An 8,593-nucleotide genomic window follows, 5' to 3' on the forward strand; every position below is an offset into this window, starting at 1 on the left:
CAGAGCAAGAGACTCCCACTTGGGTGGTCATTTGATTTTTGGCAAAGGTGCCAAAGTAATCCAATAGGAAAAAGAAATTTTTGTCAATAAGTCGTACAATGAATAAAAGGAAATAAGTATCAATAAATTGGATATCCATATTGAAAAAAGTGAACTTTGGCCTCTACCTCACATATACACATACATTAATTCAAGATGGATAATAGACCTAAACATGAAAGCTAACACCATAAAATTTTAGTAGAAAACATAAAAGAATGTCTTCATGATTTGGGGGTAGGCTAAGGTGTTTTTTGTGTGTGTAATGGGACAAAGAAACACTAACCATAAAAAGTGTTTTGATAAATTAGTCTTCATTAAATGAAAAGCTTCTTTCATCAAAAGACACTACTAAGAAAATGAATAGGCAAAATGAAGACTGGGAGAAAATATTTGTAAAATAGATATCCGACAAAAGACTGGTATCCAGGATCTAAAGAACTTTTACAACTCAGGGACTTCCCTGGTGGCACAGTGGTTCAGAATCTGCCTGCCAATGCAGGGGACATAGGTTCGATCCCTGGTCTGGGAAGATCCCTCATGCTGGGGAGCAACTAAGCCCGTGTGCCACAACTACTGAGCCTACGTTCTAGAACCCGTGCGCCACAACGACTGAGTCCACGTGCCACAACTGCTGAAGCCCGTGTGCCTAGAGCCCGTGCTCCGCAACGAGAGAAGCCACCACAATGAGAAGCCCGCACACTGCAACAGAGTAGCCTCCACTCGACACAACTAAAGAAAGCCTGCGCACAGCAACGAAGACCCAACGCAACCAGAACTAAGTAAATAAGTAAATAAGAGCAATCATTAAAAAAAAAATAAAGAACTTTTACAACTCAGTAATATAAAGTCAAATAACTCAGAAATAAAGGGGGCAAAAGATTTGAAGATGCTTTCCAAGAGAAGATGTATGAATGGACAAGTATACAAGAAGATGTTTAACAACATTAGTCGTCAGGGAAATGTAAATTAAAACTACAATGAATACCAGTATGTATCCACGAGGAAGGCTAAAATAAAAAAAAAACTGACAACATCGAAATTTGATGAGGATGTAGAGTGATTAAAACTTGAAAATATTATTGGTAGGAGTGAAAAGTAGTACAATCTAAAGTTAGTACAATCTACTTTATGACCCAGAAACTCTACTCCTAGGTATTTATCCAGGATAAATTAAAACATGTGTCTACAAAGGCTTGTACAATAATGTTCATAGCAGATTTATTCATTATAGCTAAAAACTAAAGATAGTCCATCAACAGGATAATGTAGAAACAAATTCTGCTCTATTAATGCAATGGAATACTGCGATAAAACGGGGAAAAGCCATACTGATTACAGACAACAATATGAACAAATCTCAAAAACAATACCGAGGGGGAAAAGGAAATTTTAGAACAGGCAAAAGTAATTTACGGCAGAAAATGTCAGAACTGTGGTGCCTGAGGGGGGCGAATAATTGACTGGGAAGGAGCCATGTGGGAGCTTTCTGGAGTGTTGGTGATGTTCTATATAGGGGTTTGGGTTATACAAGTGTCAAAACTCATGGAATGTTTCTTTAAGATTTGTGCATTTCATTACATATAAATTTTACCTCAAATAAAAACAAGACCATAAACAAATATTGAACCCTAATTAATAATATGCATACTGAAATGCTTGGGGGAAAGTGTACTGACATTTGAACTGGCTTTGAAATGCCTCAAAAAATAAGATGGATCAATAGATGCATTGAAGGATGGATAGATGGACTGTTAGGTGATATGTGATAAATCATGTGATTGATATGTGATGAAATAGGTATAGTAAAATGTTAATGGCACAGTCTAGGTGGAGGGTATGTGGGTGTTCCCTGTAAAATTCTCTCAACTCTTCTGGATTTTTGAGCAGTTTTGTAATAAAATGTTAGAAAAAGAAGTTAAGGTTGAATGGGTAGTTGATGGGTTGATCTGGGTCTGACCAAGACCCAGATGAGTGAGTCTGGTCCTCTCCTGTGGAGTATAGAATAGAAGAGCCAGGAAGGTTTTAAGCAGGGCAGTGCTATTATCCGATTTACATTTCAGAATGACCTCTCTGCCTGAAGTATACAGGGTGAATTGTAGGCAGAGGGAGAGGAACTAACCGCAGTCTAGGAGACCAGATAGGAAACTATTCCAGTTGCACATGTGAGATATTTAACAGGGTGAGGTCTATAGAATTACAGTAGGCGATAGTTAGGTAATGGGGGAGAGGGCCAGGAAGGAGTCCAAAAGGGCACCCAGGTTTCTGGCATTGTTCACAGAAAGAATGGCCTGACAACCTCTGGAGGAAATGGAGATGAAGCAAATGAGGGGTTGAAGGTGGTGGGTGAGAAAAGGTATTTCATTCCATATCAGACATGCTGAATTTGAGGTTCTCTGTGGTTCTCTGAGATGAAGATGTCCAGGTGGCATTAGTAATAAGGGTCTGGAGCTCAGAGAAGAAGTCTAGGTTGGAGATATGGATTTTGAAATCATCAGCTAAATGATGGCAGTTGAAGCCATGCCAATGGATGAGATGGTCCAGGGGGAGAACATAAATGAAAGAGCCCTGGGGTTACTCACTCTTTAGGGTTTGGCTGAGGAAAAGGAGGCGGGCAGGGAAGGCCAAGGAGGAACAATGTAGAGCGATGTTTGTGGATCTCAAAAGGACTAAGGGCAAAATTCATAGAGAGGAGGGTACACATAACTCTGTTCGGGCTTTTGGAGTGGGAAGAAGAGGACGCAGCAAAGTTTTCACAAAGGAAATACCGGTGGGACAAGACTTTAAAGGGTGAATAGGAGTTTTCCATGTGAACAAGGGAGGTAAAAGAAAGGCAAAAGGAACAAAACGATAGGCCAGAAGTTTCAAGGAGTATTTAGGGAATTTCAGGCCATGTTTTGTGGGGGTTTTTTTTGTTTTGTTTTGTTTTGTTTTTTGACCCTAGGTTGGGGGTTACAGTTTGGCTTTTTCACCAAATATCAGCCTGTTGGAATACAGTGTTGGGTTAGGGAAGGACGATTTCTGTACTTCTCCCTGATATAAACTACTAGTTTTCAACAGTAGTGCACACCAGCATCCCCTGGACAGCTTGTTAAAACAGATTGCTGGGCTCCACCCCCAGAGTTTCTGATGCAGTAGGTATGGGTGGGCCTGATAATTTGAATTTCTAATAAGATCCCAGGTGATGTCAATGCTGCTGCTCCAGAGACCACACTTCGAGAACCACTGAGAATGCAGAGAAGAGGTGCCACACTACCCCCCAGAATCAGCTTCTAAGGGCAGGCTTTCCCTGTCAGAGGGGACTGGTTATATTGGGAATAAGGGACTGTTCACATCACACAGTCTTCACATCTTTCTCACTTTCTTGGTAGACAGCTCCTTCCTGTTTAATCTTCAACTTCTAAAAATTTTGGAAAATTTCAAGGCTGGGTTCTTTTCAACAAAGCAGACGCATGCTCGTTTGAGTGCCAGGGCCTCCTCTGTCCACTCACCCTGGTGACACACAAAAAAGAAAATGACTGCCGTGCCTCTCTCCCCAGTCTTGGCTGCCTTGTGGAACTGATTTACATCAGTTCATCATTTTCCCCTCCTAAGCCAGCCCAGTTATTACTGGAAGATAAAATAAGCAAGCATAAACGATGATAATGTATCAAATTCCCCACAATAGCTCCTGGTCTGGTGGTGACCCTAGTGACACCACAGCCTCTCCTAGAAACTGGTGACACTTTTTCATGTAAAATTTACCTCTTCTACAGTTCTGCGACATTTCGACAACACAATCTAATGCAACATCCCCAAATTAATCAGGAATTGTAGTCCCTCCACACCCTCCCCTCCCAGATTGTAGGGTTTTATGGCATTTGAATTTAGGCTGCCTATTACTTTGTGAGAATGAGCTGCTTTTAACTCTCCTCCTTCCCCCCGAACCTTGAGATTACGGGGGTCTTGTGTATATCTCTGTGCCACCATGGTGTAGGAATAGCATAGTTGATATGTCTGCAAGGTGAGCGCCAATTTACTACCCCAAGCCTCCCTGAGATTGGCGGAGAAGAGCTGGGCTGTTCCTCTGCCCACAAGAGGAACACAAAAGGGATGAGCAGGGATCAGAGGATCAAATTAATCTGTAGCAAGGAGGACATAGCGTGACCTGTGGGGCCCATGACAAAGGCCATGGTTAGAGGGAAACTGAGCTTGTTAGATGACTGATCATAATCCAGAGAGGTGTTTACATCAGGTAAGAAAGTTTAAATAGGGAGAATTATACACAATGGTAGAGACAGGGCCAAACTAGAATATACTTGCGAGATACTTCAGAGTTTTAGAAGGCATTCAAATCAAACTTAGCCAAAGAAGAGATAAAGTGATGCAGTTCCAGGAGATGCTAAGGGCGACATTATCACCAAAATACGAGGCTCCTATAGTCTGATCCATTCCTCTACCAAACTAGGTTCAGTTTATGATAAAGATATTAAAATGGGGGGAGGGTGTAGGATTCAGAGCATCAAAGAGCCCTTACACAGTGTGTGATCTAATAGAAAAAAAAAATGCAGCTGAGCCTCAAAACCAGACAATTCAGGGGGATGTGACACTGGATATTTAAAAGTCTGTCATGTGAAAGGGGATGAAACTTGTATGGATGGGTAGATGTTACAGGGAAAAGATTTTAGAGTAAGAAATATAATAAGGAATTTTCTGGAAGGTAGAACAGCTTGAGGAGTTAGGAGCATGGGGTTTGGAGCAAAGCTGCTTAGGTTTGAAGGTCCTGTAGTAACCTTCTGATTGATTTACCCTCTTGGTACCTCAGTTCTCTAATCAGCACAGTGGCTTTAAGAATAGCATCTTCTAAGAGTATTGTTGGGAGATTAAAGAGTTAATAGTTCTAAAATGCTTACACAGTGTCTGGCACATGCCAAGGGTTATAGTTGTTGTTATTCTTGTTACTGATAGAGCTACCGATGGAAGAATGGCTTTGAGGGATGGTGTGTACCCTCCGAGTTGTTGTCTGAGCAGAGATGTTCAGGTAGGCAGGAAATCAGAGAGGAAGCAGTGGTAGGAGGGCAATGGCACCAGATTGATGGTTTCAGCGATAGGCAGACACGGGACTTCAGAACAACTACAAAGGATTAATTCTCCACCATCTCTATTTCCACTCGCGACAGCATCGTGACTACTTCTAAAGGTTGTTTTTTTCTTTAGTAAAAGCATGAGAACTCACTCCCACAAATACTTCCACAATTATAATACCTTTAAAACTGTCTATAGATGATATTTACTCCACAATTATAATATCTTTAAAACTGTCTATAGATGATATTTACATTTTCACAAACTAATAAAAGTCAGTCTTGAGAAAAAGTGAGCATTTTGAATCAGGTAAGATGCAGGGACATTCCTTCATCCTTTCATTCAATATTTACCAAGTAATTCATACGTCGGGCACTGTGCTAGCATCGGGGATACATATATTAGTAGTGATAAGCTACATTCCCTTGCCTTAAAGGAGTTTACGATTTAGTCACATGGGTCAGAAATAAGATACAGGAGGTTAAGAACCACTATGTGAAATAAACCTAAGAGAAGCCTTTCAATACTGAGCGCGGGTCTACAAATCTACAATTCTTGCCCCAGTAAGTAGCAGCAGCAACAGTCCCGTGGACAAATTTAGTACAGAGAACAGATAAAAACCAAAGCCAAAACCCAAAATCCCAACACACACACACACACACACACACACCCTGCCGCCCAACCCACAGACAGCAGCCTAGAATCCGCCTTGAGGCTGTATAAGCATGTTGAGTTAAAGGCACTGAGGGTCACTTTGCTTTTGAGAAGTAAAGCATAAGGGCAAGAAAGAGCAATCCCTTTGTGATGAAGCAGAGAAATGACTTCTTCAGAAAGAAAACAGAAATTCTCTAAAGTAAAATATAATCTAAAAAATAAAAATCCACCTGGCTATAGCCATTGAGGTGTTAAATACATACATTAAATTCCAGTGGGATGGGGTAGATAAATATACAGTACAAAAGAGAGATTGCTGAGAACCTTTATGAAAACTACATATTGTAGTTTAGAAGCTGGATGAAAAAATCTGTTGCTAAAGATAAATTTAACAAAGAATAGAGAATTTAAGACATGCAGTTTCAACAAAAGAAGTTTAAGGTAAAACAAAAATTTCTCCTGCAATCACTTTTAGCAAAATGTTGATGGAGACTAAAGTCTCTTCCAGGAAGTCATTACGTAGCACTTAAGACATGTAAGTGTTTCAACTCTCCAAAGCCAGATGGTATTCATTGTGGGGTCCCAGGAGGACTCACATGTGAATGGCCACGGTATTGGTCAGAACGTAAAATACAGCCTCAATGTTACATACTTACCTAAACATCAGGCTCCACTGGGATTTTTGTCTTGAATAAAGGTTTGAGAATTGGGTCCCATCATCTATTAGTGCAGAGGAATTATTTCTGGAAATTAGAAGGGTGTTTTGTCCTCCAGAGATACAAGAAATTTAAAAACTCTGAACGTCTTGAATTCTAAAACACTTTCTTCAAAGATTAATTGAATCACTATGCTGTTATAATCATGATATATTCTGAAGTAAAAAATAAAATCAATATTCAATTTAAATTCTTTCTGGGGAAGGAAAACAAAATGGGGAGAAAAATAATCCAACATTAATTTCTAAAAGTGATTTATATTTTTCTGTTTTTTTCCCCAAATTTTGTCTCTTGAATATGTATCATTTCCATAATCAGGAAAGATGGTTGAAACAAAGAACTATAATATACCAATATTAAGACACTTCTTAAAATATTTATCTTAAAGAGTGCAATTAATTCTGGTAGCTCCACTCAAAAAGATTTAGGATAGCCAAGCATAATAAGAGTTAAGGTGACCACTCTGGATTAAGACTCCAAATAGAGAGTGCAAGATGGATGGTCCAATACATGGTATGAAATTGAACAGTCTAACATTATTTTATTCTAGAATACAGAAAAATTATTAGAGACTTTGTTGAGCTATTTAAGCCCTCAGTGTAATCTGAGCAACTCCCCATTTTAACCTATGTGCTAAGGAGAAAAGAGGGATGCTGTACGAAATTAATAACCAGGAGAATTAGTAAAAATATGAATTAAGTTTTCACTCTATATAGAGCTAAAGTATAGAATATTGTGTCAAAGATTATAGTGGGAAAATCATGGAGGTATATATTTTACAATCATTAGTTATATTTGTCTCCACAAGTATAAAAATATTATTCTATCAAGTAGGTAATATAAAGCTATCAAAAGCAATAGGACATCAGTTGATTACCTACAAAAGAGATTACATTTATTTCCCTTGCTCAGTAGTATCACACATACCCATTGGTTATTGTACTATGGGGTCAAGGGCCAGCTTATTTTAGTATTAGCAGATGTTAGCTACTAATGAAACAGGACACCTGGTGAGGGGGACCAAATATTTGATCATTTATGGGAGATCTTTATTTCTCTTGCAAGATTTTTCTTTAAGAGAAGCTCTTGGTCCTTAGGAAGACTAGTATGTTTCCCAGGGAACTGAAAGCTCTGTGTAGAATAACCTCTATTATGCATGAGATACCATCTGTCTCTGGGTCAAAGAGATGATATACTGTGTTGCAGGACACTGGTTCCTTTTTGCTCCCATTAGATTAAGTCAGACACTTGGCTTCAAGGGACCGTCTGCACCAGTCCCATACCGCGAAGTTTACCCATGGCCTAATGTCAATCAACAGTCTGGAGGGCAGAAGCTCTTCCTATGTAGCAACAATACTTCATTTTAACTGACAGCTGACATCCTCCTTAATAGCAATTAGCACATTGAAAACTCCCAACAATTAACCTTGGCGGGAAAATAAATAATTACGATTAACGTCTTTACCAGGGTCAAAGACTATCATTTCATTATGCTCATACCCTCGTTAGTACATAGATTTTCTATTAATTTGCTGATCATGTATGGACTTCAGTCTCAGTGTACGTATTTAAAATTTGTAGAGGTTGATCCTATAAAAACACTATCCTGTGAACGCTTTAATAGAGTTAAAATGCCTAAGCAGCCCTGCCGATACAATTCTTCCTTTGCATATCTGACTTCTAAAAAGCACACATTCTCTTTGTAGTGTTCAAGCAAGTAGCCTTGAGCTAGAAGCAAGAGTGAAGGTCAAATAAGAGAGGAAATCTTAACTAAATCAGATACATTTCATTTTTTTTTTAAATTTATTTATTTATTTATTTTTGGCTGTGTTGGGTCTTCGTTTCTGTGCGAGGGCTTTCTCTAGTTGCAGCGAGTGGGGGCCACTCCTCATCACGGTGCGCAGGCCTCTCACTGTCATGGCCTCTCCTGTTGCGGAGCACAGGCTCCAGACGTGCAGGCTCAGTAGTTGTGGCTCACAGGCCCAGCTGCTCCGCGGCACGCGGGATCTTCCCAGACCAGGGCTCGAACCCGTGTCCCCTGCATCGGCAGGCAGACTCCCAACCACTGCGCCACCAGGGAAGCCCAGATACATTTCATTTTGCACAAGAATTTTCTATCA

This window comes from Phocoena phocoena, chromosome 3 (assembly GCF_963924675.1).
Source record: "Phocoena phocoena chromosome 3, mPhoPho1.1, whole genome shotgun sequence".
NCBI classification, from domain to species: Eukaryota; Metazoa; Chordata; class Mammalia; order Artiodactyla; family Phocoenidae; genus Phocoena; species Phocoena phocoena.